Here is a 12,937-nt window from a genome sequence, read left to right as displayed (position 1 = left end):
AAACTTTAGTTCTATTATGGCACCAGTGACTGATTGTATGAAAGGGAAGGCCTTTACTTGGACCGAAGCAGCAGAATCAGCTTTCCAATTAGTAAACGAGAAGCTTACTACATCACCGATCCTTGTATTGCCAGACTTTTCTCAAGTGTTTGAATTACACACGGATGCTTCCAAGGTTGGGATTGGAGCAGTTCTAAGTCAAAGAGGACGACCGGTTGCCTATTTTAGTGAGAAGTTAACGGGGCCAAAGCTGCATTATAGCACTTATGATGTTGAGTTCTATGCAGTGGTCCAAGCTGTAAAGCATTGGCGTCATTATTTATTTCATAAGGAATTTGTTTTGTTCACAGATCATGATTCATTAAGACATATTCGCAGTCAAGATAAGGTGTCACACAAACATGGGAGGTGGATGTCATTCTTGGAAAAATTCACTTTCATGGTGAAACACAAGTTTGGGATGTCAAATCGGGTGGCTGATGCATTGAGTCGGAGGAGTAATTTGCTAGTTTCCATGAGGGTTGGTGTGCCGGGGATGGATGTCCTCATGGAGCAGCTAACGGTTGATCCTTATTTTTCTGCTGTTCTGCAGGGTATACAATCTGGACAGATGTCTGATTTTCTACTACATTAAGGTTTTCTTTTCAAAGGAAATCAATTGTGCATCCCTGATTCTAGTCTCCGCCTTCAAATCATTAGGGAGCTGCATGGTGAAGGGCATGTCGGCCGAGATCGCACTTTACAGTTGGTACAATCATCTTATTTTTGGCCTACAATGCGCAAGGAGGTGGATAGATATGTTAAACGGTGTCGAATCTGTCAGGTGTCAAAGGGCACATCTACCAATGCAGGACTCTATATGCCTTTGCCTGTTCCATCACAACCTTGGGTAGATATCAGCATGGATTTTGTGTTGGGTTTACCACGTACTCAACGGGGAAATGATTCAATATTTGTGGTTGTTGATCGTTTTTCTAAGATGGTGCACTTTATTCCTTGCAAAAAGACGACAGATGCAGTTAATGTGGCCTAGTTATTCTTTCGAGACGTCTACCGTTTGCATGGATTGCCGTCTTATATTGTTTCAGATCGAGACACTAGGTTTTTGCGTCATTTTTGGCGCAGCCTATGGAAAATGGTGAACACTCAGCTCAATTTTAGTAGTGCATATCATCCTCAAACGGATGGCCAAACAGAGGTTGTCAATCGATCCCTTGGTAATATTTTGCGGTGTTTAGTGGGTGATCATGTGAAGACCTGGGATCAGAAGCTTTGTCAAGCTGAGTTTGCTCATAATCATGCTATCAACCGAAGTACTGGATATAGTCCATTCCAGGTGGTCTATTCTGTTCAGCCACGGGGACCACTTGATTTGATGTCACTGCCTGTTTCTAGGGTTGTTCCAAAGAAAGTGCAGGATTTTGTTGGAGGACTGCATGATGTTCATAAGGCTGTTCAGGACAACTTGGTCCGAGCTAACTCCAAGTACAAGCAAGATGCAGATAAAAAACGCAGACAAGTTGATTTTGAAGTAGGTGACTTTGTTTGGGCTGTTTTGACTAAAGATCATTTTTCGGTTGGTGAGTACAACAAGCTGTCAGCTAAGAAGATTGGACCGGTGGAGATTTTGGAGAAGATTAATTCCAATGCTTACCGTCTACAGTTGCCAAGCCACATTCGTTGTTGCGATCTTTTCAATGTAAAGCATTTGCTTCCTTATTATGGGGATTCTTCTGATGATGACCATGGTGCACATTCGAGGTCGAATTTTTCCTACCCAGGAGGGGATGATGCGGGCCCTAGTGTGGAGGATCGGGTCGTTGCGTTCCTAGAGGCCCACGATCGTGTGACTAAAGGGGCTTCACGGAAATGGCCATAACTTTGGCTACGAATCTCTGTTTCGGGCCTACGACCAGTCAAATCGTAGCTTGGAGCAAGGAGCACGTCTAGAAAAGTTCCCAAAGGAGACTTACCCATTTTTGAGTCCAGAAATCGCTTTCTAAATGGAGTTATGAACAATTTTGTTATTTTTCCTTAATTTTTGGGTTTTGTTTTTGGGTTTGTATTTGGCCCATGGACTTTTAGGGTTTCATTTTAATTTCTGCTTCTTATTTAACTGTTTTTGATGTAATTTGGATGGTCGATCATCAATTTTATGAACTTTCGATTTTCTCCCAAATTCTGTGTGTTAACCCAGATTTTGAAGCCAATCCCACGGTATTCGTAGAATCAACGTGGTTTTGAAGAGATTGTCCTGGCAATTCTTTTAGAATCAACAGGTTCATTCTTGGTTATCTTTGTGTTGTTTTTTTGCGCTGCATCATAAAGCAAACTTGATTGCAAGATCTACTTCCCAAACTTCCATGGACATCAACAATGGCGACACTGGAAGTCCAGAAAAGCTTTCTCTTCCCAATGGAAAGGGATTGGCCAAGGTCAAACCATTTGACAAAATGGTAAAGAGAAAGGCTAAGTCTGTGATTTTCCTGTGTACCATTCCAAAAGAGTATGTTTGTTACTACTGTCAAGAGAAGGGGCATTGGTTGCGAAGCTGCCTTATTTACCTGAAGGATTACAAGGATGGTAAGGTCAAAGTGGTTGACTCTATTTCAGGTAAGTCCACTATCAGACTCTATTAAGTTCCTATTTAAAGATTCTTAATACATGATGTGATGATATCACATTTTGGACTTTTGTAGGATCGAAATAAAGAAAGGAAGCGTAAAGTTAAAGCATGCTGAGTCTGATCGCGAAGAGATGGATTTCGATCGCATGATTCACTAATCAGAATTGTGAGCTGCTACTTAGGAGTTATGATAGATTGCTTAGAAATATGTAGTGACATAGTTTTCATTTGTAATTGCATTGTAAAGACAAGATTTTCCGCAATTTTAATAAATAAAGAAAATTTTGATTTTATTTTAGTTTATATTTCCTTGCAATGGCATTTGTGAAAATTGATGTTTGTATGTTTCTATTTTTAGCAATATGGATTTGATTCTTTCGTTTGTGGTAGTGTCTAAATTTACCAAATAAGGAAAGATTGTGATCACCAAGTTTCAATTGGACAGAAACTTGGAATCATGCAACTTGTATTGTATGATGAATGAGAACCTTTGTCTTTGGGAAATTAAGACTAATTCCTTGTTCACATGTATAAGTGAGTCAAGTGAAGGACTAGGGGATCGGGTACACTTGGTTGTGCACTGGTCAGGTCCACCACAAAGAACAATAAGACTATTCGTCATAATTTACTAAAAGCTTCGTAAATATGGTTACGCTTACAAGATTAAGTGTAATTCTGAATCATTGAAAAAATTTCAATGTATGATAGAACGAATAAGAAGAATCAAATTAGGCAGAAAGATAAAAGGTTCTCCAATCTGAAAGGAAAGGAGAGTACTTAAGTATCGTGTTTTATGATCATCTTAATGATTATGAAAACCATATCACAATTGATCCTCTAAGGACACCTTAGTACACTTTTATGACTGAGAAGAGGAATCAGAAACTATTGAAATGGTTAAATCAAAAGGTGAATCATACTTCGGTCCAAAATTGAGTCTTAGAGTCATACCCCAAGATTGTGCCTTGAGTGACATAATCATAAGTAGGTTTATAACACATCATGACATGTGAAGTAGAAATGTTTCTTACTCTTGCACATTTGAAATTAGTAAGTTGTGATGTTTTGAAAAAAAAAAGACAAAGACCAACTAAGACCAATTGTATGAAGTGTTTTTCCTTGATAAGAATCCGCACTAACTCTTGAATATTTGCTTGTCAAGGAGTGTTTCTTGAAAAGAGAATCTTATTTGTCAAAAAGTCAGTGGGATTCCTAAAGATCTTGAAAAGTTTTAGGAACTAATCAAGAATAAACATATTGTGTGTCACTAGCTCACGACTTGAGGTTTGTAACCTATCGTGTTGACATATTTTTGTTTCTGTGCCCATTCCAGTTAAACATTGACTATGCATGTGAGTTCTCAATTGTTTGCATAAAGCGAAGGACCTTGATCAGTAAAAGTTCATTTATCTATATTCGTGAGCTGCTTAACAACTTGGAAGACATGGTAGGCCCTTGTGCTGCCAAGTGGCAAGAAATTAAGATTGAACAAGTTTAGTCCATATGAGGTTGAGTTTTTCAGAGACCTTATCTTATGGTAATTGTTGGAAATGACATATTAACATGGATAGGAACACATACACCATAAAATCTAAGTGTCATAAGGTTTCTCTCCAATTCATGAAAATGATTGTGAGTAAACGCTTTCACTGAGTAGATTTTAAAGAGTTACAGTTGTGTTAATTGCATTCTCAAATTCGATTATAATTATGGCATCCCTCTTCATAGTTTGAATTGTGAGAAATGGCAAAAAGTTTGAACATTCGGGACTTACTGCTGTAAGTTCAGAAATAGTTTAGACACACATATGTGCTTTCTAATAAAAGGTGTATGAGCTTAGATAATGGCTTATTGAAGCATCTCGTATCAGAAATTTGAACTTTGGTAAGAAAGTCGATAAAGTATTGATTTCTAGAATTCCAGCTGATTTATGGATATATGTCAAAGCTAATGGGAGCATAAGGGTTATGCTAGTAACATTGTAATTATTATGCTAGTGGGAGCACAATTATTACGATAACTGTTGCGAATTAGCAATGCTAATTATATAAAACAAAGTTTAAATTCGCAAAGTTGTAGAGTTTGAAAAGTTGTTTTGCTATAATTAAGGGAGAGGAACTCATACTTCATTTCAAATCTAAAAGCTTAGATTGATATTTTAATAGAATTTAGTCATGAACATATTGTTGGATAAGGTGTCTAAGTCCATAACTATATTTGGTATGTACTTGACCCGGCTTTCCATGGTCCATTTGGGTTGCATGGCATCGCAACAATTGGATAGAAAAAATGAGAAAAGGACACTTATGATTTGTTAGTATATTATAAGTTCTAATATATTAATATGAAATCATATTATTTAATTAGTATTGGTCAAGAATTAATTTGGAATTGATTTTGTGATCAAAAGAGACTAATTAAATATATGGGGATTGATTATGTAAATTATTCATTCTTATATAGTGGGCTTATGATCCATGATTCACTAGATTGGGCTAAGTCTCATTAGGTGCTCCATGGATGCTCCATGGAGGTTAAAACCCATGCATCATGGAGGAAATGAAAATCCATGCACATTAGGGTTTAGATGGTGTAACCCTACATGTGGCACACTATATAAAGAGCCTCATATGGGGCAAAATCGGCAACTAAGACATAAGAAAGGAGGGCTAGCCGAATTTGTGCACAAGTGTACTTCTCTCAAGTTATTCCAAGAGTTGTGGTGTTTTGTGAAGCATTGGAGGCATCACATTTGGGGTGCTAGGCTCACAAGGTCTTAAGGAATCCAAGCAACAAGAAAGGTATGTCATTCTACTGGTTTTTATATTACATCTACCCCCAATCACATGCTAGTTAGGATGAAAACCTTAGAAAATGAATATTTGCATGTTGTGACAACCCAAAATTTCCATTTGTACAAACCCTACAGTCAAGCACTTCAATTAAAAGTCAAATTCATTTCTGCTAATTTTTAGCTCGGTTTAAGTCCGTTTGGGTAATTTTTAATATTAATTCTTCGAGAGAACAAATGAAAAGAAGTATTTTCTAGGATTATTGTGTAACAAATAAAACAATTAACACCTTAATGAGGTGTTCACGGCCAAACAAGAGGGGTTTGGGCCGTGAACCCCCCTTTGACCGTGAACTCATGCTTAAGGCATGAGTTTACTCCTTGCCTTCCTCATTTCTCACTTCTAAGCTCAAGAACACCCACATTCTCTCTCAAGTATCATAAGATCTTCTTCCAAATTTTCCAAATATTTAAGTGTTTCTTCTCTTGATTTGTTGATACAACACTTCATCTAGTAGTTATACATGATTTCATCCATGAAATCTTCTTTTTTTCATAGATCTTCAAGTGTTCTTCATTTCACCAAGAACACACACTAGTGTTCTTGGACCCTAAACACTCTTACAAGCTTCCTATAACTATGCACACTCTTCCTAACTAGTTATGTGCTTAGATTACTTGTTAAACCATTGAAAAACACCAAGAATTCCCAAGAACACATGGTTTTACGGCCAAGGCAATCTCCTTGGACCGTAAACACCATTAGGTGGTGCATATGTGCCACCATTACTTCCTAGAGCTTGGATATTGGACTAGAACCTTTCATGCATGAGCTAAGGACCTTAAACCACGAAATGATAGGAGTTACCATGGGTTTATGGCCGTAAACCCACTAGGACCGTAAACCCTAATAAAGGCGCCATTATGAGCCCTAGTCCCTTCTAAAGCCATGGAACCAAGTCTATATCACTTCCTTGAGGGGTATAGGACCTTAAACAAACGAAAGAATCAAGCACACATGAGTTTACGGCCGTAAACTCATGGGGAAATGACCATGGGCCGTAAACTCAAAAAGGTGGTGCAATTGTGCCACTATTACTTCCTAAGGCTTGGACATGATCATAGGATACTTAACCTTGACTTGTAAGACCCTAAACACAAATTGGTACTAATTACCATGAGTTTACGGCCGTAAACTCATGGGGGAAGTGACCATTGGCCATAAACTCATGTGGTGTTACCATATGGGCGGTAAACTCCAATGTGAGGCCATACTCTCTTTAGACGCAACCCTTTGGTACTCGTAGCACTTGAATCAAAGTGTTATCCATGTTTTAGGGTGTCCTTACTTGATTTATTAGTTGTTAAATGACTAATTAGATACATATATGTGCCATTACATGTTAAATTGGATCCGTGTGTGTGTTCAAGTCTTCACTTGACACTTAGCATCCTATCCGGTACTTCCATCCAAATTACTCACTGCAAGTGAGTTCATACCCCCTTAATCAACCTTTGAAATGATTTTAAATGCTTTTATGGGGGGGAATACAAGTTGAAGCATTCTAATTATTGAATTAATCATATGTGATTAATAACTAGAACAAACAGGAAGATTTTCTTTTACTTTCAAATTGTTATCAACCTTATGGATTTCAAACACTTCAAAACATTTTATTAAACTCTTTTAAATGCTAAATCCTTTATCCAACTCTTTTAAACTTACATTATTGTCAAACTCATATCTATACAGATATATTTATATAAGTAAGGTTTGAAGGACTTAGGACTGATAGCTCACTTTATTTCTTGTTCCTTGTTTGGTTGTGGACTTAGGGTATCTTGTTATTTGTCCGAATGTCGTTGAAACCTTAATTATATATCGTATATATGTGTTAGGATATAAAAGCTTTCACTTCAGTTCAGTACCTTTGGGTAGCAAAGGCATACATACAACAGTACTAGTTAACTATAATAGGTATAGTTAAGAGATCACTACCCACTATTACTATTACAACGACACATACAAGAGTCAGTACAGTTACGAGTCATTACATACATACTATAATGAGAAACAATAAATACTATACACTATATAAGAGAACATACTATACACTATACAAGAGGATATACTATACGCTAGTGCAGAGAAAACATTACTACACTATGACATACTATACAAACATTTGAATACGATAATCATAATGTGACATACTACTTCTCGATACGACACTACATTGTTGTATCACTTTGTAACCAGAGTCTCCTATAGGGAGAGCGGGCATTGTGTGTATAGATCTATACGGGACAGACACTCCCACACCCCGACTGCTAGCTACAGTCCCAGCCGATAAGGCCAAGGGGTGACAGAATGTTACCTCACTACATATGACACCGGAGGGTCATCAGTTATTCAGTCGTCGATTAGCATGGTTACATACGAGTTCACATTCAAACATTTAATTAACTAACTAAGAATTAAAGGCAAACGGATTCCCCGAGGTGTATTGTACATTTAATACTACCTGGAGTCTGCATTTTCGTCACATTTTGCCGGCAGTGATACTGCTGGGGTAGAACATTATTTTCCCCTATTACATCTACTTTGTATTCATCTCGCATCGGTGAGGTCCTAAACTATATTTTTCATAATGATAGTTTTATTGGGGAAAACTCTTACATTTACAAAAGAACAAACATACAAACAGTCGGGTCTTGGTAGAAGACTACATTTCAGTAGAAAATATAGGATTTTCTAGAGAGTTCAACTATTTACAAACATTTACAAACAACTATGAACATTTACACTACGTTGTTACAAACATTTTCATATAGGCAATAAAACTAAATACTTATGAACTCACCAGCGTTATGCTGATAAACTCTTTCAAAATAACTTGTATTCTCAGGTCATCAGTAGACAGGTACCGATGAAGCTTTTGAGAAGATGGAGCACATACAAGACTCATCTTTTATTTTGATCATTCATTTTGGTGTCTTACATACTATACAGAACACGCTGGTCTTAAAATTATTCTATTAATGCAATGGTTGTTGTTGCTTGTTTACTATTATGCTATGTTGTGATACTGTACATGACGTCCTCCACCCCAGAACGTTTCCTCTGTTCCGGTTTTGGGGTGTGACAGATTGGTATCAGAGCATTATTTATAGTGAATCGAGTATATCAACCCATAAAAGATATACAAACTATAAACACATCGGGATTAAAACACTCTGACCAAGAATATATACTTTTAAATAATAAAATATTTACATTTATTCATACCAGGGTCAGTATAACACTAGATCAAAACAAAAGTATTACGATTGTTGAACAACGCAATTAGTCTTAGAGACATATAGTCAAACCTAGGAGGATGTAGTTTGATCAACTATATTTTCCGAGGAGTGACTAGCATGTGCCTAAGAATGATTGTAGTGTTGCAACAAGTCTAAAAACATACCAACACTACTACAACAAGAACAATAGAACAAAACATAAACCTAAAATACTATAGGAGTATTTTGTGTTACTATAATTACTTATATGCAAACTAAAAAGGATCTTCATTAGTACGTCTATTAACTATTCTTTTCCCCATTCTCGCGTAGATAACATGGCTGGCTTCCATCTCCCCGTCGATCCATATTTTCCCAACCAAGGCAATGGTGGGTGGCTCGATGATGAGCCAGAGGAGGAGCATCCAATCCCTTTGGATGATCACTTCGCAGAAGGTTTTTCGGATGGATCTGACTCCGAGCCAGAAGTCAACAACCTGCCCCAATAGGCTCCAGTCCCAAACCTCAACCCCCGACCAGCATTTCAAGGCCCCACACCCTTGTGGGCGACAACCTTGAACCGTTGGAGCGATGAGCAGGGTCAGCCCTTACCCTTCAACGGAGACCGAAGCTTTTACAACATAAACGAGGGAGGCTCAGCTGACCGAGTCCTGCCCATCATGGTCCGCAGGATTGCTCGGAATGTAGAGCAAGGTCGAGTAGCCATCGACCGAGTGATGGAAGTGGATGCCAACTCTGGGATTAATACGGTCCGCATTCGTCAACTCGAAGAGGCTATGGAAAGAACTAGGAGGACCAACGAGGCTCTACAGCAACAGCTAGCTGCATCCCGAGCCGAAGTCATGGAACTCCGAGTACATCAGTGGGCGCATGAGCGACATCTTCAAGAGGTTGTATGTCAACTGTCAGATCTGAGGGTTCGCCCGAGGGATACCCGCCGCCGGTAGAAGATGTCGACTCATCTTTCCTTTTTGGTTAAGGAATAGCCTTTCTTTTCTATGTTCTATGGAGCACTTGTCTGTAAAACATTCCTAACTTTTAAAGTACTCTACCTAGATTTCTAAGCTGCCAACATTTTTCCTTATGGTTTGATGTAAGACCTACTGTTAGGTCATTTTCCCCAGACTCATTTTACATAATTAATACCAGTACTATTGGCAGTTATCTAATCTATGAGAAAGTATTTACCTTGTGTTTCCCTACTCTTTTGTTATTGTTGGATTAATGTCTAAGTCCATAACTATAATTGGTAAGACTTGACCCGACTCGGCATGGTCCATTTGGGTTGCATGGCATCATGAATTTGGATAGACTATAATGAGAGAAATAACACTTAACGTTGGTTAATATATTATAAGTTCTAATATATTAATAAGGTTATTTAACTAGTATTGATCAAGAATTAATTTGGAATTAATTAAGTGATCAAAAGGAGACTAATTAAATATATGGGTTGATTGTGTAAATCATTCATTCTTATATATGTGGGCTTGTGATCCAAGATCCCTTATGTTGGACTAAGTCCATGGGGTGACCCATGGATACTCCATGGAGGTTAAAATCCATGGAGCATAAGGAATGGGTAAAGTTATGAGTTACATGGTGTAACCCTAATAGCCACCATATAAAAGAATCCCATGGGTCAAGAAATCGTGCACTAATGTGTGAGTGTGAGGGCTAGACGATTTCAAGGAGTGTTCAAGTTTCTCTCAAGTTATTCCAAGTGTATTTGGTGTTGTGTGAACCATTTGAGGTGTCACACTTGGGGCACTAGGCACTCAAGCTTCATGAAGACATTCTACATCAAAGAGGTATGTATTCTATCTTGTTATATTTATTATTTTGTATGCTAGATTAGGATAATACATTGGATGTTCATAATTGTATGTATAATAGAGAAAACATAGATCCAAGGTATTTAGGGTTGCATGTACACTTAGGAGTGTTAGAATGGTCATAACCCAACAGTGGTATCAGAGCCTCGACTTGTTTTCTTGTTATACTTGCAAAAGTTGCTGAAAAATCGAGTTGGATGCATATATTCGATTGTTTTGGCTGGAATTGGACTAGGAACATTACCCTAAGATGTTTTTGGACTTATAAACTTATTTTTGATGTGGTAATGTTCATGCTAATCCAATTTCTAAGATAATTGTCATAATTTCAAGATTTTTATTAGTTTGTATGTTCATGCTAATTTCTTGAAGATTGATGATTTGAATTATCTTGTTCTTATGAGGTTCTTAGATTAATAGAAAAGTTGTGTGAAATAGTTGTTTTCAATCCATTTTAATCTAAGAGTTGATTCCAAAGTGTGTTTTTGTAACTTGTCCTCAAGTTATATGAAAAGTCACATTTAAGAATCATAAAACTCATAAAAGTTGGCAAAGGTTACAAAATGAAGAGTCTAGTTCTAATTAAATGGTTTTATGACTCCATAACTTGTCCTAAGTTATGGAGGTTCAAGAGTCTCTTCATTAAATTAAAAAAAAAAAGTGTAACCTTAATTAGTTCCATAAGTTACAATAAAAAAAAGTTATTTTTTTGTATTAATTAGTTTAAAGTCTTCCATAACTTGTCCTCAAGTTATGGAACTTAAAGAGTTTTTTTTTTTTTTTTTTTTTTTTTTTTTTTTTTTTTAATTAAAACTACTTTAGACTCATAAGTTATGGAATTAATTAGTTTTGAATAGTTTCAAAACTTGCCCTCAAGTTTTGGAATTTGAAAAAGTTTTCACTTATGAATACTTTAATTCCAAGTTAGCCCTTAGAATTTTAAAAGTTTAGAATTCAACCCTTATACTTTATAATATTATAAGTTAATAATAATAATAATATATATATATATATATATATATATATATATATATATATATATATATATATATATAAGATCAAGTCAGTCTTACCGTTAGTATGCCTCATTCACGAAGTCGGTCTATAACGGGGGTATAAGGTTGTTGCCTATAAAATGGCAGCTTAATGGGTGTCCCTTCTCACCCACTGCTTCCTTGACTGGTGGAGGGTCGTTAGCCGAACGGGTAGGACAAAGACTATAATTCTCCTTAAAAGTATAATCATGCTAACCCATGGAATTACACTTTGCACCCTTCTAAAGTCGTTAGTGGAGCGTGTGTGGTTAAGCGGCACACTAACTTGGACTTAACAAGGGTGGGAAATGGTGGCTTAAGGTTTATCATAGATCGGTGGAGCGTGTGTGGTTAACCGACACATCGATTAGGTGATAAAATTAAGAGTAACAAGTTAATTTGCATGGTTATTCACACCTTGTTTGTGATCCTCGGTATCCCAGTCACAAACTTGAAGGGCATAATCGAGATTTAAACATGCCATTGAAATTTTCAATGAATCTCAAAAGATCTAGGAGTTTCAATCCAATTAAAACCTAATAATCTATTTTGTTTTCATGCTGGAAATTGGTAAATCGTCATTTACCTACCTTCAAATATTTTATAGCTTGGATTACGACATCCCTCTTCGAAGTTATAAAGTATTGTGTTGGGTCCTAGCCTTAATATTTCATTTGGGTGTCTTATTAAGGAGTCTTTATCTAATCTAAACTTGTCTTTCTTTTTTTTAGATGTTTTCCAACAATGCTTATGGCTCAAACCCTTCTAGCTCCTTCCCTCTCATGAATCTTTGTGGGAGAGTCATCTTTGATGGTTCCAACTTCAATGATTGGATTAGGAACATCATGATGGTTACTCAATATAAGGAAAAGGAATATGTCCTAGACAAGGAGCTGAAGGAAATCGATGAGTCGTCTGCTACTCCAGAGGAGATTGCTGAGTATACTAGCTATGAGAAGGATGCCACTAAGGTGTCTTGTATCATGTTGGATACCATGACAACAAAACTCCATAAATCCTATGAACATTTCTACCCTTATGAGATGCATCAGGACCTGATGGAAAGATACCATCAGAGTGCTCGTCAAGAGAGGTATGAAATCATCTCTTCCAGGATAACAACCAGGATGAAGGATGGTGAACCCATCACATGCCATTTGTAGAAGATGCAAAGGTTGGTGGACCGATTGCTTAAGTTGAATGTGAACTTCCCTGAGGAGCTGGCTATTGATATCATACTGCAATCCTTACCTCCATGTTATGATCACTACCGTATGACTTATCATATGAACAAGGAGGAGGTCACACTTAGAAAAATTCAAGGACTTTTGAGGACAGCTGAAACCGG

The sequence above is a fragment of the Lactuca virosa genome, chromosome 3 (assembly GCF_052849685.1).
Source record: "Lactuca virosa cultivar CGN04683 chromosome 3, Lactuca_virosa_CGN04683_v6, whole genome shotgun sequence".
Lineage (NCBI taxonomy): Eukaryota > Viridiplantae > Streptophyta > Magnoliopsida > Asterales > Asteraceae > Lactuca > Lactuca virosa.
Note: the sequence above shows the minus strand (reverse complement) of the source record.